At 45.3% G+C, this 23,099-nt stretch overlaps 1 long non-coding RNA gene across 1 annotated transcript in view; it reads right to left on the bottom strand.

Moving 5' to 3' along the window:
* Positions 1–1,405: 1,405 nt before the first annotated feature.
* The window catches only part of LOC308057906, a 92,995-nt gene continuing 71,301 nt past the window's right edge, over positions 1,406–23,099 (bottom strand). Inside the window, exon 3 of the long non-coding RNA XR_013925513.1 lies at positions 1,406–3,093. This is a non-coding gene — a long non-coding RNA (uncharacterized lncRNA). The remainder of the gene's footprint in view (positions 3,094–23,099) is intronic.

The following is a 23,099-nucleotide window of genomic DNA, read 5'->3' as shown; positions in this document are numbered from 1 at the left end:
GAGGTCCACACTTTGTTGCTGAAGTAGTTCAAAGTGTTAGCAAAGCATTAGGTATTAATTGGGATTTACATGCCTCTTGGAGACCACAGTCTAGTGGGAAAGTGGAAAGAATGAATCAAACTTTGAAACGACAAATAAGCAAGATTTGTCAAGAAACTAGTTTAAAGTGGCCTCAGGCACTTCCATTGGCATTATTACGCATTAGGGTACAGCCAAAGAGTGGAACCTCAGTCAGTCCTTATGAATTGTTATATGGAAAACCATATGAATCTCCAGAACCAAATCCAAATATACATGTAAAAGGAAAGCAGGATGTATATAACTATTTGCTTTCTCTAGGAAAAACTTTGGCTGTAACTCGGCGAGCAGTAATTTGGAATAGACCTTTATCCCTGGAAAATTCAGTGCATGATTTTCAACCAGGAGATTATGTCTATGTGAAGACCTGGACCTCTGAACCTTTGCAGGAACGTTGGAAAGGACCTTTCCAAGTACTGTTAACCACTTTTACAGCTATCAAAATAGCAGAGTCGGAGGCTTGGATCCATTATACTCGAGTGAAGAAAGCACCTATTCCATGGAAGATTATCAACCGTGACCCAAAGACTTTAAAATTGACTTTGAAACATGTCTAATTTTTTGTATCAGATCATAATTGTTTTGTGGATTTTATGTTGGTTGAATATGTTGACAGGATCATGGGCTGACTTGGTGGACAGGAACAAAAGGCAAATAGAGACAGAACAAGTAATTGAAATTCCCAAACAAACGACTGAGGAAAATCTGATGGTAGGATTGATTAAAGAATTTGCCAATTTACAAAACATCACGCAGATCACTGCTTGTTTGCCAATACCGAGGGCAGTAGGTGAATCTATTCCATGGGGAATCTTAACCATGAACTTGACTAAATTGGAATATGGAAATGAGACTGTGGATTGTAAACAAGAACCTAGAGAAACTTGGGAATTGCAAAAGGTTAAAGTTGGAGAAGAATCACCAGTATATTCAACTATGTGGGAATGTAAAGGACGATTTGTAGCTAAACCAGGATTAGAGGGAGATGTAGGGAACAAAGGATGGTGTTATTATCCTAAAATGGCTACAACAAACACCAGTGTATGGGTAACTGAGACAAAATGTGAGAAAAAGAACCAAACCCTACAGGAAAAGGAAATAGTTTGGGATTCAGTTTGGTCTATGACCTTATATTCCCATTTTCAGTATATGGCAGAAACTCCTTGGTGTTTTACATGGGAAGGAAAAGTTTTTTCAGTATTACCCTGGGTCAACGACAGGTCAACTTCATTAGGAGAGAAGGAAGATAAAATAGTGCCATGGTGGAAATGTGAAAAAGTGTATGATTGCAGTAATGCAGACTTAGTAATTCAAAGAATTCCTCCGCTGGCCGCTGCTTTGAAATATGGTTGTTTTTGTCGAGGTCTTAAGAACACTCTCAATTTAACCAGCACTTTTACAGTCAGAAGAGGAACTTTGTTTAGTTGTAGAAAATCTACTATTCGAAGTCCAGGACATTTAATTTGGGCATTGAGTGATAGAACCTGGACAACTCATTTACCATTAGATGGTAAAGTGAAACAAATTACCTTAGGCATGCCAACATTGTGTCCGATTTGGACGAAATCGCCATTTAAAGGATCCCTAGAAAATTTAGAACTAAAACGAACAAAGAGATCCGAGACAAATGATGATAATTGGAATGAACCCTCTACAGGAGTGAAAATTGGTTGGGCACTTGAATCACTTTTAAATCCTATAGCATCATATAGGAACAGAGCGTGGCTTTATAAGTTAACTGGTCAAGTGGAAAAATTGGCAAACGTTACTAAAAAGGGGTTTAAGGAATTGAACATGCAATTACAAGCGACTTCCAGAATGACTTTACAAAATAGAATGGCACTAGATATGCTCCTACTTAAAGAACATGGAGTATGTGGATATCTCAAGGATAAACTGGACCACTGTTGTATCCACATTCCAAATGTCACTCAGGATGTGGAACATGATCTGGACCTATTGGGAAAAATTGAAAAAGAAACTGAAAATATTCAAAAGGATATGTCAGAAGATTGGCTTGCTAAAATTTTTAATAAATTAGGATGGAACTTGAGCTCTTGGATACAATCCATAATCAAAACTTTGTTTTTGTTATTGATTGTCTTTTTGATGATCATGTTAGTATATGCATGTTTGAAAAAACAGTTTATCAATAGGATTGCTGTCAATCGTATGATTATGAGAGAAGTGCCTACTAGTCCACCAAGATACAGCCCATCACCACCAAAATATGTTGAAACAAATGACATGTAAATAGTGTGAAAGTATTGAAATAATGATTTTCAACACTTTCAAAGGGGGGAAATGTTGTCGATTTGTTAAAGAGTTGAGATCAATTGATTTTATTGGTTTGATTATCTGATTTTATAGAGTTATTTTATAGAATAGAAATATAGGAAGATAAAAATATGTTGAAGAAAGTTATGATTATTTAGTAAAAGTAGTTGTGAGACCCTTTATACATTTTGTACTAAGCCCAGAAGAATGGGTTGGAATCATTGTTGAAGCTTAAGTAATAATTTAGAGTTTGAAAGGTTTCTTTGTATCTAACTAGTCTTCTGTATAAAGAAAGTATATTGAGATGTCAGAATGTAGGATTAATGGGAACTGGGGAGAGTCGACTGGAACAGCTTGTAGTTACCTGCCAAGAAACCGTGAACTTTAGTAAAAGGTAATTCCGGCAGGGGGAGATCGCGACCACCGACTCATATACCACCTACCCAAATCGTACCCCAGACCCATTTCTGGACCTTTCTAAGCTTTATTGCGCAGAATCGGATATGGGAGGATAATATGTTAATGATTTCAGGGAAATGTAATGATTATGCATGAATAATTAATGAATATGTATGAATAAGTTCAATATATGGAATCTGTTTTTGGGACCTGGCGTGCGTTGATCATGAGAGGACTCACTCACACACCCGGCCGTCAATAAAGAAGTGTCTGCTTATCTACATCACATTGGTGTCGATAAGTTCTTCATTCCGAGATTTCGGTAACACCAGTGGGTCTCTCTGTAAAGGGTGGTTGATTCCGCCTGTATCTCCGCAGGTAAGTTGTTCACCACCGACTGTTGTCCAGTGTCTCAGTCAGTCATATCAGGAAATATCCCACCATCTTGGTGGTGCATCTACCCAGCCATCTTGGTGGTAACGCTTTTTGTGCTGCACTGGCACATATCCAGCACCACCCAGTGCCCAGTGGAACGTTCCAGTACCTACTGCTAGTTAGTTCTGACAGCTTCATGAATTGCATTGAGCAATCACAATGTGGGTAGGGCCCCACAAAGAGCAGAGTTCCATTTTGGTGTGTCTTGGCTTCATTTTAGTAACACACTTCACACTGAGTGTGGATTCAGTATTGCCCGGGTCTGGAGGTCAGTCTCGTTCCAATGAGTGTATTTTGGTCTTAGCCACAAGTTATGCCCACTAGTCCCAAATGGGATGGGGATACCAGCTACAGGCATTCCTGCATGAGGACATTCAGGGAAACGGGTACCTACCCAACAATCACTCTTCTTAAAAACATTCATCGATGCTTCCACCATTTTCAAATGAGCATTCCATGTCCATGACTCCTCCTGGTCCCACCCAAGCTGAGGATTTAGCATACCACATCACAGGCCAAATTCTATACATCTGTAAAACAGGTTTCAACATATATCTACAAAGGAGAGGCAAGTAGCAGACTCCAGCTTCCCTGTAGACAGCCCAGTCTTATCTGGGGTCGCATTTCAGTCATTCACTTATATGCTGTCTGGCAATAATGCAAGATCCTGAACCTAGAACTTCATGATTCTGGAGGTAGTTTCAAGCATAAAGGTTTTTTGTTGCTTGACAGTCCATTCTGGTGATGTGGCTGGTTAAACCCTGCTATGGCACGTCCATGGAGTGACTCCTTCAGGCCTGACAGCAGCGTAGGTGCTGAGAAAAATCTGGAAAGGTCCTTTCACTTCTCTTCAACGGTTCATCCAACCACGTTCTAAGATACACGCAATCTCCGGGTTGGTAGTGATGTACAGGCACGTCCAGGGACAGATCTGCGCTCACAGTGACGTACCACTGGAGAGAGGACAGGACCTTTCCTAGAGACTGAACATACTCTTTTAAGCCATGTTTCCCTTCTATTATTTTGGGATTCACTGCCATTTCTGTCACCTGGCAAGGTTTACCATGTATCCTTTCCAAAGTCTCTCCTTCCGTTTACGCTGGATCCTGTATCTGTAGCAATGCTGAGGGAAAAGCATCTGACTGCTCTCTCTGAGGTTCTTGGCAGATTTTACTCATCTGTCCTTTCAGGCTTAGCTTCATTCTCTCTACTTTCCCGCTTGATTGAGGTCTCCATGGAGTGTGGAGATCCCATCTTACCCCTTCTATTTAGCTAAAAGGTGAAGGGCTCCTACTACCAAGTGTGGACCCCAACACCCAAAGAAAGTCCGATGGGTACCCCAAATCTCAGTATTATCTCTGAACTTACACTAATGATACTTCTTATTGGTGCGGCAAGGGAAAGCTTCCAGCCAGCCTGAAAAAGCATCTCTCATGACTAAAAGATACTGATACCCATTTTGCTGCAGTAACTTGGAAAAAGTCTATTTGCCAGTAATCCCCTGGGCTTTGTCAGCCCTGGGAAAGGTCTTTGAGGGTACGTGAAGATACTTCTTCAGGCATTACTCATGCTTCTTCACTCTGCTTTTTTTTTTCGCAGTCATGGTACATTTAGAAGTTGCCCTTTCAAGGCTTTTAACATCCTCTCAATTCCCCTGTTGCCTTCGCAGGCGCGCGGTGACCTGGTTCAGGAACGGCACGGCGGCCAACCCCAGGCCGCTCGGTCCATCAGCTCACAGACACCAATGTGGTGGATGGCAAAATGGTGTTTATTGATAAGTGGCGCGACAATATAGAGCTTGGGTTTACAACGTCCCTTCCGTCTGCTTACGTCATAAGCTAAACGCTATTGGCTATCCAGAGAGGGGCTCTATATTTCCGTACAGCGCGACATCTTCCGACCGCCAAGCCCTAACTACCTACATTTCCCCCCTCCCTATGGATAATTGAATCAGCTAAAATATAACAATCAAAATCTTAATTTAATTTATATTCTATGGTTTGTAAAAATATTAAAAGAATATTGTATCAACTTGATTAAAAAACATAAGGCACAGTGGTCAGGTGGAAGGTAAGGGGTAATTGATAATACCAAGGTATGAATTAGGGTAAGCTAGAGGTAGCTAAGGGTAATACCAAATGGGACTTAAAAGTTAAAGCAGTTGATGGCGTTCTACCAGCATAATGTCGACTTTCTCTAGGTGGCTCTTGACAAATGACACGAGCTTATTCAGTATACAGGGTCCAAAGATCAGTGCCATGATGATCACTGCAATCGGCCCTGCCAAGGTAGATATCAGGGTGCTTGACCACGGTGAACGGGCAAACCACGATTCAAGCCACCCTTGTTGGGTTTCCCTGTCTCTCTTTCTTTTTTCTAGCCTTTCTCTAAGTTGGGCCATTGTATCTCTGACAACCCCAGTGTGATCTGCGTACACACAACATTCTTCTCCTGATGCCGCACATAACCCGCCTTGTTGTAAAAACATGAGATCCAATCCTCTACGAGTTTGTAAAACTACTTCGGACAACGACCTCAGTGACTTTTCCAAAGCGCTGATCGATGGTTCAATGTGAGCCAGATCCTCACCCACTGCAATTCTGAGGGACTGGAACTTCTGGTTCTGTTTGACTAACGAGGCTATACCTGTTCCTGCCCCTGCGGCCCCTGTGGCTAGCAAGGTAGCTATAGTCAGAGCGGTGATGGGTTCTCGCTTTTGGATATGATGCGAAGCTGGAAGGGTTTGATGAGTATATACGTATTCCTCAGGATGGTATACGATTCTCAGAATAATCACTACCTGTATACAAAATTCATGGTTTCCTTTGAGCAGTTTAAGAGATACACATGGGGTAATTCCGTATTTTGAACATATCCATTTGGTGTTTTTGACAGGAACTAGCCAATCAGCTTTCGATAGCTCTTCTGATGTGGACTCGTTCAAACACAGAGGCCTTTTTTCAAGGGGTATTTCGCCGACACATCTACCCCGCCCTGATACATGTTGCATCGTGACTCCTGGGTTGTCCTCGGAGCTCCACACACAATGTATGGGGTTGGGCCCCCTAAGGAGTTCCGGTTCATAGGGTATACCTACTGCCTCATAAAGAGGGGGCCTTATGTCATAACAAAGCCAACAGTTTGTTGTCATGGTGGGATTAGTAGAGTTCAGTATCTGATACGTTACATTCATCAGCCTCCATAGAGGAGGCAGGTCAAATTCTAAGGTATTCGGAGCTTCGGTGTTGTCGGCGGTCGCATCTTTAATATTGTTATCAGTCTTATATATAGGTGTCTGTGGGTTAAGAACCGGGTTAGGGCCAATTGCTTGGGGTGCTTGTAGCACAATCCTGATAATTTGTATCGCTACCCCCGGGTCTGTATTGTCGGAGTGTATAAATACTGACCACATTCTCCCCACTGCCCAGCCCGTGTCAGCTGGGTTTTGAATTCTCACATTTAAATGTGTACAGGTACTTTTTTTGATTGACGATTGAAGATAATAGCCACTAGGCCCAAATTTTGGAGGGTCACACCTATCTGGCCCCCACATTACACGCAGAAATTCGTCCTCTCTTTCTGGTTTCCATCTATCACTCGTTACAATGGTCTCACATCCCCAATATCCACAAAAATAATATCCTGGATAGTTACAATAGCTTTTTCCTGAGTTTGAACTGGGACACCAATACGTCCCCCATGGCACTTTAGATCTATATTTTCCCAGTCCGGGAAATAAATCATTGACTGTAAATGTAAAAGTCGGGGTACCCGCTGTTATATTCTCCTTTATCACTCGACTGCTTATGGGGTCCCGTAGGACCCACTTGAATGGCTGATGGTGATTATAATCTGATTCTCTCTTTCCTGCAATGACAAGTCCTAGAATCAAGTTCATACAAAGGCATCGCATTCCCCCTTTTTGGAGGCTATTTGGTCGTTATCCGAATCTGGGTGGTGCAGGATTCCCAAGTTTAGTCAGGACAGTTGTCGACTTGTCATTTTCTCTCGTCGGTGGGATGTACAGGACACGGGGGTGTCCGATGATCCGATCCTGCATGCAAAAAACTCACAGTTTTCATTAGTTTTATTTTGAAGGTCTGCTTTGATAGACTTAAGTGGACACCAATTAATTCTGTTGTCTTTTCTGACCGCAGCATACCCTCGCCCTGTCAGAACTAATTTCCACCCTTGTTCCCACCCTCCTAGCTCATTTCTGATCATGACCGATGGGCCTTCTTCTAGTGCTTGAGTGGCCCAGTGCTTCTGGGCAGGGCTATTCACCTCGTCTCCCCTGGGGAACTGGTTTAGTGCTAATAGGGCAGTCCGTAGTAAGCGTGCCTGGTCCCCTGAGGGAATGGCGTTGGTAAAACCTTCTGGTTTTGCTAATACCTCTAATTTAGATTTCAGAGTTTGATTTGCTCATTCGACTATGGCTTGTCCTGTGCTGTTACATGGGATGCCATGTATTAGAGTAATACCCCATTTCAGAGCGAATGCCTGGACTGCTTATAGACACAAAATTCAGACCATTGTCCGTTTTGATCTGATTAGGGACACCAAGCCACGCCATGGTTGTCAGCCAACGTTGGATGGTTGCTTTAGCGTCGGTCTTAAGGTGTTGTGTAGCTACAATCACCCCGCTATATGTGTCTACAGTTACTGCTAGCCATGCTCGAGGTTTTAGTAATTGACAGAGCGTAAAATCCGTCTGCCACACCTCAGAGGCTTTAAGACCTCTGGGGTTGATTCCACTAGACTGAGAGAAGGGGGGGGGGGGGGGGGTTTAAGAGATAGGGTAAAGTTTAACAATTATGATAGTCTGCTTAGCGGTTTAGGGTAAAGTTTAACGATTATGATAGTCTGCTTAGCTGTTTGCCAGATCTTACATGGTTTGTTTGGGTGCTGTGATAATGTATACGGGAGTAAAGGGCTTCATGACCATATAAGTCAAGCTTTATGACCATATAAGTCCAAAGAACAATTACAACCTTGCAAGAACAAGCCAAAGCCGGTTCTGCGGTTTGGACAAAAACCAGGACGTTACTGAGCCTGCGCCAGATGTGGGAGGTCACGAGGAAGACTTGCCTGCCTTCATCCTCAGGACCCCTGACGACCACCACCAGGGGACACTGCGCAAACTCAGTCGGGAGAGAGATATGAAAATGACTTGCAGAACTAATTTTAATACGAAGCGGGGATAGGTAATGCATATGTATAGGCGTATTACAACACATTATGAATATGTAATGAGATGCCTTATAAAAACAGAGCAAGTTTTCGTGTCAGGCGCGCCCGACTTTGGAAGGACTACCCCCCCGTGCTGCCCAGCGCTGAATAAACATACCTACTTCACAATCTTAGAGATTGTGGAGTCTGCTTTCCGCACGTCAGTTTTGGCGAGCCAGCCAGGAGCATCTCCACTAGGCTGCGGGACCGACTGCGGAGCGGACGCTCCTAGGCGCGCCCCGAGCATTTTACTCGGAGGAGTCTCCGCTGCCGGCCGATCACCGCGGGAGTGGACAACAGCCTCTTGAAGCTGCGGATTTAACGGTATGTTTAACGAAGGGACTTAAGCGTACGCACATTTGGGGCTGCTGATAAATCGTGCAGAGACGTCTGGCGTGCAGCATAGTGCCCGTGGGTTGGGTACCTATAGGGTTTGGGACTGCAATTGGGAAACTCGCTGGCCGATAGAGCGGCCGGTAGCGATCTCGGGGATAGATCGACTGAGTTCGAGGTAACCGCTGTATCTCGTTGTTGGGAGCCAGGAGAGGCAGGAGAGGGGTAAGCGGGCCTCTTGTAATTCAAAAAATATTTGCAGCTGCTAAAAGGTTTTTAACGGGAGCGATGCTATGTTAGATTTCTCTTGGTATTGATTTTGGTTATGGCAATAAGGCATTTGGGATAGACTACCGATTTGAATTTGTCGAATCATAGTGTTTGTGTGAAGTGATGTGTGTGTGATTTTCTCTGAGTGCATGGACGTCCGTGAGAGTGGAATTGAGTCAGAATAAGTGAGAGTGTGGCTGACAGGCATGAAAAGAGAATTTAAAAGTCAGTTTAAATTCCTTAAGAGTATATTGAAAATGGGTAACACCCAAGGAGGGATACTAAAAAAGAGTCCTCTGGGTTGTATACTCACCCATTGGAAGGATATTGTTGGGAAGGGAAGCACAGAAAGTAAAAAGACCCTCATTAAATATTGTAATCAGTGGTGGCCATTGTATAAGTTAGAGGGCGAAGTTAAGTGGCCATTTAATGGAACATTGGGTTATAATACTTTGTTACAGCTTATGCTGTTCTTGAGAAGAGAAGGGAAATGGGATGAAGTGTCATATGCAGATATGTTTTTCACGCTGCGAAACCATCCGGAGTGGCAAAGGGACTGTGGGATAACACCCCCACAGGACCCTGTGGTACTCGCATTGGAGCGGGAAAATAAAGGGGGTAGAAGTAAACTGAAAAGATGCTGTTCTTCCTGCAGCATTGGGCAGAGGTGTACAAAGGCAGACAAAGTTCACCAAGCCCCAGAACAAGACTGAAATGACTTGTTTAAACCTCCCCTCCGGGCACGGGACCAGGATGCGGACTCGGAAGGAGCTTCAAATCCTCCTGATAGCCCTGTATCTTCCCGCACTCGGCAGAAGTCTATTTTACAAGCACCCCTCCGAGAGGCGGTGGGGCCAGATGGTGGAACAATGCTACTTAAAGTGCCTTTCTCCACTGCTGATTTGGGAGAGTGGAGAAAGATTGCAAAGGATTATAGAAGTGACCCGATAAGTGTAGCCAGGCGTTTCCAATTTATCGTAAAACAACACAATCCCGATTGGAATGATATGCAATTATTATTGGAATATTTGACTGAAACCGAAAAACAGCTAGTTTTGAAAACAGCAGGAAATTTGGCCGAAGACCATTATAAAATTACAGGAGGGGATGTTAAGGAACATTTCCCCCTCCAAGACCCAAAGTGGGATGCTAATAGATCGGCACATATGCAAAGATTACAGGAATATCAGGAATGGATTTCGAAGGGAATGGAGAGAGCAATTCCCAAAACTATAAACTGGTCAGCTTTATATGCAGTTAAGCAAACTCCTTCTGAGTCCCCGTCTGAGTTCCTGGATCGGCTGAGGGATGTGATGCGTCGTAACACGCCTCTGGACCCTGGGTCTGAGGTAGGGATCCAGCAATTAGCTTCTTTATTCCTGGGTCAATCTGCAGGGGACATAAGGCGAAAACTTCAAAAGCTGCGTTCTACAGAAGGTAGAAATTTGGAAATATTTTTGGATGAAGCATGGAGGGTGTTTAGTAATAGAGAAGAAGAATATCGGCAGGGACAAAGGAAATTGATAGCTGCCATTCAAGAAAAAGGGGAACGGAGAGGTGGTAGGCGAGATCCGTCTCGATTGGAAAGGGATCAGTGCGCTATATGCAGGGGCTTTGGTCATTGGAAAAGGGAATGTCCTAGAAACAGGGAAGGGGGTCGGAAAACCTCGGCGAACGTGAAGATAGCCAATGTAATAGAAGACTGACGGGAACCTGGGGAATCTACCCTAGCGGATCCACTGGTTATAATTAAGCTAGGGGAAAAGCAGCAGCAAGTGGAGGTTTTGATAGATACAGGAGCGACATATTCGGCTTTAAATCAAGCCTTAATGCCTTTAGGAGATGATTACGTTGTAGTACAGGGAGCAACTGTTCAAAGTGAAAAGGTGTATTTTTGCGAACCTTTAAAGTATAAATTGGGAAAACAATGGAGTATCCACAAGTTCTTATACATGCCCAACTCCCCAAAGGCACTTTTGGGGAGAGATTTGTTGGAACAATTAGGAGCAAAGATCACGTTTGAAAAAGGGGAAATTACACTGGAGGTAAAGGATCGACAATATACACAGGCATTAAGTCTAGTCCTAACCAGTCTCCCCTCAGAAGGGAAAATTGATGAGGAAATTCTGAACCAAGTGTATCCAGGAGTCTGGGCTACTGATGTGCCTGGAAGAGCGAAAAATGCTCCACCTGTTGAAGTTAAGATAAAGGAAGGTCAACGACCGGTAAGGATTAAACAATATCCTCTAAAGAAAGAGGACAGGGAAGGAATCCGGCCAGTGATAGAAAAATTTTTGCAGTTAGGACTATTAAAGGAATGTGAGTCTGAATTCAATACTCCTATATTACCTATTCGGAAGCCCGATGGGTCATATAGGGTGGTTCAAGACTTGCGCGCAGTGAACAGGATTACTGAGGATCTCTACCCAGTCGTGGCAAACCCGTATACCCTACTGACTGCATTGGCACCTGAATTAATCTGGTTTACTGTTCTAGATTTAAAGGATGCTTTCTTTTGCCTCCCTCTCCATGAAGCCAGCCAAAAGTTGTTTGCATTCGAGTGGGAAAATCCTAAAAGTGGTCGAAAGACCCAGCTCACTTGGACGGTGTTGCCGCAAGGATTTAAGAATAGTCCTACCATCTTTGGCAATCAGCTTGCGAGAGACCTGGAATCCTGGGAAGCCCCGTCCGAGAAAGGAAAATTGTTACAGTATGTGGATGATATCCTGATCGCTACCAACACAGAGGAAATTGTATGGCGTGGACGGTGAGTCTGTTGAATTTCTTAGGGCTTCAAGGATACAGGGTGTCCAAGAAGAAGGCCCAGGTAATGCAGCGTAAAGTGAATTATTTGGGCTATGAGATCAGTGCGGGACAGAGAACTTTGGGGCAGGCCCGCAAAGAGGTGATATGCCAAACTAAAAAAACCCAGACGGTAAAGGAATTGCGAACCTTTCTGGGAATGACAGGGTGGTGTCGATTGTGGATCTACAATTATGGACTGCTTGTTAAACCATTATATGCGCTGACAGCGACTGAGCAGAAACACCTCGAATGGAATAAAGAGGCTGAACAAGCTTTTGAACAACTAAAGAAGGCTCTGATGTCAGCCCCGGCTTTAGGACTCCCGGATGTGGGTAAGCCGTTCCTCCTTTTTTCTCAAGAGAAACAGGGCATTGCCCTAGGAATATTGGCACAGGAGCTAAGTCCGTATCGTCGGGCAGTTGGCTACCTCTCTAAACAATTAGGTGCGACTGCAAAGGGCTGGCCTGGATGCCTAAGGGCAGTTGCGGCTGTGATACTAAATATACAAAAAGCCCGAAAATTCACCCTGGGCCAGAAAATGACAGTTTTTGTGTCCCCTGCAGTGTCGGCAGTATTGGAGGCAAAGGGTGGACACTGGCTATCTCCACAAAGATTCCTGCGATATCGAGCTGTAATGGTGGAACAGGATGATGTGGAAATCGTGGTTACTAACATTGTCAACCCAGCTTCTTTTCTTAGCGGAAACACAGGAGAACCAGTGCATCGTGACTGCTTGAAAACTATTGAAGCGACATACGCAAGTCGCCCAGACTTAAAGGATAGCCCCATAGAAAACGGAGAAAACTGGTTCACAGACGGGAGCAGCTATGTCCTGAATGGCAATCGACACGCTGGATACGCCATCACCACCAGTCAAGAGGTAATAGAGTCAGGACCTTTGCCCATGAACACCTCCACACAAAAGGCAGAAATAATTGCCCTAACTCAAGCCCTGGAGTTGGCTCAGAGCAAAACTGTAAACATTTACACAGACTCAAAATATGCCTTTGGAGTTGTACACGCACATGGAGCAATTTGGAAAGAAAGAGGTTTATTGAACTCCCAAGGGAAAAATATCAAACATGCAGAAGTAATTCTGAAGTTACTAGAAGATGTCCAACTCCCTGAGAAAGTGGCAATTATGCATATTAAGGCACACCAGAAAGTGAGCTCTGATTTGGAAAAAGGGAATGAACTGGCGGACAGAGAGGCAAAACAAGTGGCCAAAACAAAAATAAAAGTAGCAGGGGCTTTAATCCCCGATAGGCATATTTCCCTACAAGATAAACCAAAATACACTAAGGAATATCAGAAACTTATTTCAGACTTAGAACGGTCATATAATGAAGAGATGGGCTTATACCACACAGGGAAGACTAATTGTTCCCTCATATTTATTGTGGCACTTAATACGGGAAGAACATAGGAAGAGACATTGGAGAATGGAAGCTCTGTATAAGCATCTGATAAAAGATATTGTAGCTAGAAACTTATATACCACAGTGAGACAGGTGACTCAACAGTGTGACCTTTGCCTCCAGACTAATCCAAAGAATACTCCCAAATTAGAAATGGGCCAGATTGGAAAGGGTAATAGGCCTGGACAACAATGGCAGGTTGATTTCACAGAACTTCCAAGAAAAGGGGGGTACCGATATTTGCTGGTATTAACTGATACCTTTTCAGGTTGGCCAGAAGCGTTCCCAACCAGAACTGCCAAGGCTCAGGAGGTAACTAAAATACTAATACAAGATACTAAATACTAAATTATTTATTTAGTATACTAAATACTAAAATACTAATACAAGAAATAATACCGCGTTTTGGGGTTCCAGCAACCATATCCTCTGACAGAGGACCACACTTTGTTTCAAAATTAGTGCAACAAACCAGCCACCGTTTAGGCAACTTCACACCCCATATCGCCCTCAGTCGAGTGGCCAAGTGGAGAAAATGAACCACTTAATCAAACAGCAAATTGTAAAGTTGGGACAAGAAGCAAACTTGCCATGGCCTCAGGCTCTCCCTTTAGCCCTTATGCGTATACGGACAAGACCGAGGGCAAGGGAAGGACTGAGCCCTTTTGAAATTCTGTATGGACGCCCCTATGGAATACAAAAGGGGACATCAATGCAAATTGGGAATGAAATTATGACTTCCTATATGGTGGCATTGAGCAAGCAGCTCAATAAAATTGGAAAACATGTAACTAGGACCCGAGGAAGGGGTCTGGATGGCCCTATACATGATATCCAACCTGGAGATTATGTATATGTAAAGTCTCTTGCAGAAAAGACCTTGAAACCACAGTGGGAAGGACCATACCAAGTACTCCTCACCTCCTTCACAGCAGTCAAAATTAAAGAACAGAATGCCTGGATTCATCATACCCGTGTGAAGAAGTCGCCACAAAAGCTTTGGACATCAGAAATTCAAGGGCCATTAAAGCTCAAGCTAAAAAGATAGGATGTGGGTTAAATTTAACATGATTCTGATAATTTTACAGGTGATAGACACAGCGGCCTGGCGAGAGAACTGGTATGTACAGGTGATTCAAAACATCTCCAAAATTTTAAATAAGACAGATTGTTGGATCTGTACACAAATGCCAGACATTCTGGTTATGAGATACCGTTAATAGGCATCCCACTGCCAGTTTCCCTGACGAACCGCCAAGACGGCTCCTTTTGGGGAAATACAATCTGGAGCACAGACCCTCAGGTTAAGTGGGGACGAGAATTAAAAATCACTGTCGAAGAGACCAGCACATTGGGGGTTAACTGCCTGGTAAGTTCGGGAAAAAGACTGTTCGTGGGAGAACACCCAAATTGTAACAGAAGTCATACATTAAATATGACAGGTAGAGATTTGGGATTTTTGAAATTGAACTATACCGGTCTCCCGACCCCACGAGGGACAGGGTGGTATTGGTTGTGCGGCACAATGGCTCGTAAAGTCTTGCCCATAGGATGGCGAGGAGCATGCACTCTGGGAGGTCTGGTCCCCAATATTACTATCATTGACGGGTTAACGCAACCCCCCATAAGAAAAAACGGAACATGGTAAATAACCCCCTCATAAACAGACCAACGAGTTTGCACAGTTTTGCGCGATGGTTCATTCCGTTTTTAGGGGTTAGTGAGCTGGAAAAGGCAATAATAAACATCTCAGCTGTAATAGAAAGAGTGGAAAATAGGACAGTTGATGCCCTCCTGGCACTCCAGGAGGAAGTTACTGACTTATCGAAAATAGTGTCACAGAATCGTATGGCTTTAGATTTGCTATTAGCCTTCCAAGGGGGGGTATGCACTGTGATCAATGTAGATTGTTGCATGTATGCAGATCAGAGCGGGCGAATCACCGAGGACCTCCAAGAAATTAGGAAACAAGTAAATATTCTACATAAAGTGACACAAGATAACACTTCTTGGGGCTTTTCTGAATTATGGGAGAAATTGACATCCTGGTTGCCCAATCTAACATGGTTAAAACAATTATTTGTAATGATCATTGTAATTGTCTTTCTATTTTTAATTATTAGTATAGCTATCCGTTGTAGATTTTGGTGTCTTAAGGGAACTGGAAATTCCTATAGTGAATGGAAGAGAAATCAACTGCGACAAAAATTAGAATCGAATCAATACTTCGAGTCTGAGTAAAAGAATTTACTAATTTCTTTGAAAAGGGGGGACTGAGAGAGAGGGGGGGGGTAAAGAGATAGGTTTGAGTTTAACAATTGTAATAGTCTGTTTGCTGTTTAGGGTAAAAGTTGTAAAATTTAAGCTGTTTGCCAAATCTTACACGGTTTGCTTGGGTACTGTGATAAGGTGTACAGGAGTAAAGGGCTTCATGAACATATAAGTCAAGCTTTATGACCATATAAGTCCAAAGAAAGATTACAACCTTGCAAGAACAAGCCAAAGCCGGTTCTGCGGTTTGGACAAAAACCAGGACGTTACTGAGCCTGCGCCAGATGTGGGGGTCACGAGGAAGACTCACCTGCCTTCATCCTCAGGACCCCTGACGACCACCACCAGGGGACACTGCGCAAACTCAGTCGGGAGAGAGATATGGAAATGGCTCGCAGAACTAATTTTAATACAAAGCGGGGATAAGTAATGCATATGTATAGGCGTATTACATCATATTATGAATATGTAATGAGTTGTCTTATAAAAACAGAGCAAGAGGGCCCAAAACAAAGGAAAGCAGAGACTGGACCTCAGCAGGAAGAACTGTCACTGCAGGGGTCCTGCTGCGGTGCAAGGGCTCAGCCAGAGGGAGCCTGGATCAGCCCATGGTTTGTGTTTCAAGGAACAGCCGGTGAGAGTGGAGGTACCTCAGCGAAGGTATGGCAATGTTGGGGTGAGAGCAAGGCAGGGCAGCGAGATGGTGCCTACAGCCTGCAGGGAAACAGGGGCAGGGCTCCAAGCATGCAGGACAGCCTATGGTGGGGATGGCAGAGGGCACTGGCAAGGCTGGAAGGCACCAGTAGAACCCAGGTCTGTGTCCCCTTGGCTGTTGCAGCTGTCTCTGCCTCTGAGGGCCATGACAAGACATGATGTCCTCACGGCACGGGGGCATCGTTGCCTCCTTGCGGGCCCATGGGGAAGCTGGAGGTTGCTGTGCCATTGCTGTCCTTCACTGGGCATTGGATGCCCACCTTCCATGGTCCCCAGGAAGAGCCCTGAGCCCTGTGTGAGGGACAGCACCGACCTCCCCACAGGCTGCAGGTCACGGCTTGGCCTTTCTGCTTCATCAAGCAAGCCAAGGCTTTGCTCAGCAGCAGAGCTGCCTGCACAGCGCCTTTGCCTTCCTGCCCTCACAGCCTCCAAGGATGGGCTCTAACAAGGCCATGGGGAGGCTTTCTCAGCCATGGCCCTCAGCGGGGCCCATTAACGCTTCCAGGGACTGTGGGCTTTGCTCCTGACTTGGTGTTCTGTGGAGGTTTCTTCAGTCTCCTCTGAACACCTGAAGTCCACAGCACCACAGACACCCTGGGCTCATGACGAGGCAGAACGCCCTGACAAGCCCAGTCTCCTCCATCAGGGCCATCTGGTCTTCAAGTTTGGCTCCTACACTTCATGAGATAAGTTTCAGCCGTACAGTGAAAGAGAAAGGCAGGTAATGAGCACTTTGGGGAATTGATAGAAGGCTTTTCCAATTGCTATCGATGCACAGTGTCTCCTGAGGAGGTGCAGACAGGTAGGAAAAGCAGTCCCTGGAGCTAATCCATGTGTGGACAGCCTTGCTCCTCAGCTCTCCAGCCCCAAGATTTCTGTCCTCAGCTCCGTGAGACTTACATCACTTGACATCAGACTTCTTCAACCAACTCTGCAGCTGAATATAGCAAATTCTTGGCAGTAATTATTGGCTGCTTTCCTTAGAGAACAGGGTGTACACAGGAATAAAAGAGGGATTAATTATCGTGTGTGTGTGTGGGGGGGTGGTGGGTTAGAAATTACTAAATAAAAAATACATTTCTCAGCTGTATAATTGTTAGCTCAAGCAAATCCCCATGAGGTCTATTGCCACTACTGAAGAGTTGCCCATAGGGAAAATTACAGACACTACTGAAAGACAGTCCAGCTTTTCCTCTCTGAACCTTAAAGCAGAAGCTACATAGGTAAAATGGATTGGAGTGATCAAAGAGAAAGAGGAGAAAGGCATCTGGAGATGAACTTCTTAACCCATAGTTGTAAATCAGGAAACCAGGATGTCAGAATATTCCAATTGACTTAAATTTCATAGAAGGCACAAACTTTCTGGAACTCACGACAAATATTAGAATGTTTTCCAAATTTTTTTTTTACACATGTATCTGTAGAAATTCTCCCACTTTGAACTACGTATACGCAACAACTGGTATTAAAACCAGCACAGACTCTGCCTTCAGACGTCAGCTTCATATCTAATGCCATTCCATTTTGCACAGCTCTCGGGGCTATTTCTCACACTTCTTCCTGCAAAGCCTTCATGGCACCTGCAGGGTCCTTGGCCATCTCTTCCATTGCTGTGCATCTCGTTATCGCTGCCTTCTCCCATTCAGGAACCGCTAACCAAGGAGTAACCGAGGCCACAAGCAGGCTGATGATCTGGGCTATCATTATGACACCCATTACATCTGAGAAGCTCATAGGCCACTAGGAGGCACGTGGCCATGAAGGCGAGTTTGACGTCCCTGGAGTGTCCCGTTCCCTTGGGGGATTGGCCATCAGCAGCCCAGCTGGTTATGGCTGCAGTAAGAAAGGCACTTGGACTCTGAGACAAAGTGTCATTTCAAATGGCCTTGGTTAGAGCAAACTCTCCTCACACAGAGACAATCGTGTCAGCTGTATGCCGTCCCTTCCGAGGCCAGGAACACGGAGTTTACAGCGTTGGGAGAGTGGTGCAGCAAGTGGTGCAGATCCTGCCTGCAGAAGGGTTATCCCACATTGTCTCCTGTGAGCTCTTGAAGTGTTTTGTGCCAGGGAAACCCATTCTAGTCATCACTTCTCGTGTTCTAAGAGGAGATGTTCACTTGGGAGTTGGTAACTGCAGTCCCAGACAAAGGTAAGGCCGTGCGGTTGGCCATTCACCAGCAGCTTCCTGCAGATTTCTTCTTCCAATATGGCTTGTTCTGCAACCCAGGGACACAGTCAGCACAGCTCAGCCTGAAGGCCAAGAGGTACATGGAGCACAGCACAGGCCTGCTCAGGTTTCCTGTGACACTCATCACTAAGTCCTGCATGTGGAAAGGTCTTCTGCTCAGATTCTCTCAACCTCCTGATGAAGGTTAGAAGGAGAACGACATCTCCTTTAGACCGCTAGAGAAAAGGACCTTTACTTGAAGGCCTTGGTTGAAGGGAAAGTGGAAGATGATCTGCAGGAGCGGGCTGGAAACTAGGACCATGCGTGGCAATCAGTTAGCTGAAGGGAATGTGCTCGAGCTTGGAGGTCACTAACCCTGGGAAGACAAGGAGTGTGAATAGACACAACAATTAACATGCTGAGCCATGCTGAGAGAGCACAGGGGAGTGGGGGACGGATGCTGGGAAGGAAAGGTAACACCTTGCTGTTAATTGATGGTAGTTAACCATGAGTTGGGGATTGCCTAGTATGCAATGCTTACCTTCAAGAACCAACCTGTTTAAAACGCGCAGCTTCAAGAGCCAATCTGTTTAAAACGCGCAGCTTCTGAAATGTATATAAACTCGTGCTACTGTACAATAAATTGACATTGGCTTGTATCACCCTGCGTCCCGTCAATCCATCGCAGCAATGATCCCTGGCCAACATGGCACAAACGCTTCCTGGACTTGTTTTGAACAAAAGACAAGGCAGGAATGGTGAAAAATGTGGACGGCACCTTTCAGACAAGAATGGGTGACTCTGGTAAAGTAGAAATCAAGAGCAAGTCAACAAGACAAACTGTAGCAGGGCTGAGTAGAGAGGAAAGATCCCCTCCACCAACCCTTGGGCAGTGCTCTTCCTAATGCAGCCCAGGATGCCATGGGCCTTATTTGAAAGGTGCAAAGCCAGGAGAAGAGGAGGCTTTGGGGACACCTCATAACAGCCTTCCCATATCTTCTTGGGTCATATCAGCAGGAAAAGGCAGCCAGGGTCTTGCCTCTTGTGCGTGATGGGACTGTGAGGGCCAATGGGCATCAGCTGAAGCAGGGGAAGACAATGTCCTTCCCCATGAAGACAGTCAAGCAGTGGAGCAGATGTCCCACAGAGCTTGTGCCATGTCCATCCTTGGAGCTTTTCAAGCCCCACTTGAAGGAAAGCCTGAGCTACTTGCTTCAACCCCATAACTGATCGTTCTCTGAGCAGCATGTAGGCCTGGACACCTCCGGAGGTCCCTTCCAGCATGAATGATTCTGGATCTCCATCCACCATGGATCTTGCCTTCATGATGGCGGGGAAATCACTCCGGTTTCCAGCAGCGGTTGAAGCCTAACAGAAAGTGTGTCAGATGACCTGCGACGTTCTTTTCCCACTCCAAGCTTTGCTGCTCAGATGCAGGGCTGCTTGGCTGCTTCCTATGGATTCCTGTTCTTCACCCTTTCCTACCTTTTTCCCTCCTTTCCCATGCACAATTGCTTCTCGTTGACCACCCCTGTATCCTCCCATGCAAGTAGCCCACCTCTCCTTTCCCTTTCCTCCCTGGCCATTGGCTGTCCTCCTTTGCTGATTCTGAGATTTTCACCATAGGTGGCCACTCAGGATTGATTGATTGATCATCCCCCTTGACTCAGAATCATCCCCCTTGACACAGCACTGTTGTGGCCACATCCGGGTTATCTGTGCCTGGGCTTGGAGGTTTCTCATTCTGGAGGAGTGAGGAAAAACTGGAGAGGCTGTGGAGGATGCCTGCCTGGATGGAGCCTGTGGAGACAGACTGAAGGTCCTCAATGTCTTGAGACAGGCAAAGTGGAGCCTCAGGGCACCACAGGAATAGCATGCACCTGCTTGAAGGGGGGTGTCAGAGATAAGGGAGTGATTCCTGATAGTGACAGGAAGAGAAAACCTCCGCAAAGTGCTGCTTGGAAAGGTAAGATTGGATGTGAAGAGAAAGAAATGTCCCTCGGAGGGTTGCCCTCTGATGCCGGAGTTCACCCAGAGGCTGCCTGGATTGTCCCATGGCTTTGAGCTTCAAGGAACAAGCAGGGATGAGGGGAAAAACTTGAGAAAAGGCAGAGAAATGCGGGTGTGAGGGCTGGGTAGGAAAGCAAGGAAGAGTCCAACCCCCAGAGTGGAAAGAGGTGCCACATGGACAGTGTAGGGCAACTTGCAGTGGAGATGGCCCAGGGCTGCAGCAAGGCTGAATGGCCCCACAGGGGGCTGAGGCCTCTGTGCCCCTGGCACTGGCAGCTGCCCATGCCACCAAGGCCTGTGACAGGAAACTGGATTTGGAGGGTCTTCTGCTCTGCCCTCCAAGAGCCTGGGGGTCAGGGCTTGGTCTTTCTGCTTCATACAAAAATCCAAATGTGTTTTGCAGCATTACAGCCACCGACACAGTACCTTTGCCTACCTGCAGGTCTGGCCTCTAATTAGCTCCTCTAACGAGTCCATGGGGACGCTTTGTCAGCGATGGCCCTCAGCGGGACCCATCAATGTTTGAAGGTATTTTCAGTGTTGCTTCTGACTTACATTCCTTGAGTGGTTGGTTCAGCCTGCTCTCAGTAGTTCAGGTTCATGGCAGGAGCCCCCAATGCCCTAACGAGGTATTTGCCTTTTTGTCATTTCCTTCAAGTCTTGAAGAGCTGTGCAGCTAATTGAATCTGTTCCATTCACGTAGATAAGAGAGAGGATTTCAAAGTGCATTTGAAAGGAATTATTTTTCATTTCATAGGTTATATTTTGCTCCTGATTAGGTTAGAGAGGAGGTTCTAGCAGCAATCTCCAAGCGATAATGATGCAGAGGATCTCCTCAGGATATCTGGACTGGTAGGAATCGCAGTACCTTGATGTCTGACACAGGATGGACAACCTTGCTCTGAATGTCCCCAAGACCACCCTTTTTCTCATTGTCCCCTGGGACTCACATCCCTTCTCCTTACATCAGACTTCTCCCCTCAATTCTGCAGGTGGGTGCTGCAGCTCCTTTGCACCATCCCCACCTGTTTGCCTTAGAGGACTGGCTGCACACAGGTGCAGAAGAATTATTCAGATCTGCAAGCAATGTCAAGAATGATCAAGTGTCATAAATAGGCCAACAGCCTCCACAAGCAGATGCCCATTCCAAGCTGTCTCTGATGAGGTGCCTTTCTGCAAGGGACACTCTCATGAGAAATCTTTTAGGCTGTTAGATACAGAAAGATAGATCTAAACACAAGGGAAGAGCTGGGTAAGGAGACAGTTTGGCTGCAGGAAGACACGCAAGTTTTTCCTTCCTGAAGCTAAAAGCAGCAGTACAGGTGAGAGGTACCTAAAAGACCAAAGACTAAAGGGTGGAGAAAACTGGTGAATAAGTGAAAGAGCCTTTGCTGAGACAATCTGCTGAAAAGATGACTTCAGAAGGCGTCACTGTCTCCTGCCCAGGTGCAAATATGTTAAAGATGAGAGAAAGTAAGGGCGTGGTATAAGTGAAATACTAATAATGGTGAAGTTCTGGTATAAAATCAATATTTCCTTGAAGTATCGCTTTTGAAAGCTCCTTGAATTGGCAGACGTCATTTGTGAGAAAGGACAAGTCAGTGTTGCAACTGTCTTGGAAGGAGTCCGTAAGTGCAGCTCGGGGAACCACAGGCTGCACGGCCCCCCATGGTGAGGGGTGTGCCACCAGTTAGAGTCCACTTGAGTGACATTTCTGGCACCTGGTCGGGTAACTGTCCAGGTGGATTTTCCCAAGGGTAAATCCTGCCTCACCAACCTGACAGCCTGCAGTTGTGCGTGTGGAGCTCCACAGTGGATGTCATGTCCCTCGGCTTCAGCAAAACTCTGCCCATGGTTTCCCTCAGTTTTCTACTGCCCAAGTGAGGCCATGACACTCTCGGTGCATATAGAAAGAGATGGGTAAAACACCAGCTGGATGGTCAGGCTGAGAGCAGTGGGGAAGGGCTCACACCCCACCTGGAGGCCCCTGGGACATACTGGGGCAGTGTGGGCTCAAGAGGGTCCCAATTGGAAAGTCAGCCAAGTAACGACAATCGCACCAATGTGGCTATATGTCATCCTACTTTATTTAGCAACTTTGTCATATTTATACTTCTAATACACTGTTCACGCGGCAGCTGCCTGACAGTCATTGGTTGTCGGTTACGTATTCAACAACAACCTGTTGATTGGTTGTCATGCTGCAAGCGCCTAATAAGGATGTGCTAACCTAGCGGTTTTCATATCTTGCTTGGCATCCGGCCTTCTTCTTGTACAATGCTCATTATTCTTTATTCTGCCTATTCAAGGACAGTACAAGATCTTCAAAGTAACTTTGGAATCTGCAGGCCAGGGTTGTCGAACTCCTGCAAGGATACAGTATGCCCTCGTTCTGGCAACAATTCCCCTACACATCCCCCTTTTTCTTTTTGGACAACCCAGGCTCTATCAACAATTGATTCCAAATCTTTCTTCATACAGGAGAAAATACAACAAAAGATAACATGCACAGAAAGATAACAACAAAAATTTAATCCCTTCCATCAATAAGGTTTTCTACCAGCCAGTGATTCCCCATCCCTTAATTAAGCCACTCGTCATAAGTATTTTCAGTAACGCTGTTTTTCTTCATATTATCTTGCAGTTGGGAAAGCTTTTTGTGAATGGACTCAGAATGATCAGCAAGATTCATA

Source organism: Falco punctatus, assembly GCF_963210335.1.
Source record: "Falco punctatus genome assembly, contig: scaffold_123, whole genome shotgun sequence".
Taxonomy (NCBI): Eukaryota; Metazoa; Chordata; class Aves; order Falconiformes; family Falconidae; genus Falco; species Falco punctatus.
The sequence above is the reverse complement of the archived record's forward strand: the minus strand, read 5'-3'. Positions and strand labels throughout refer to the sequence as shown.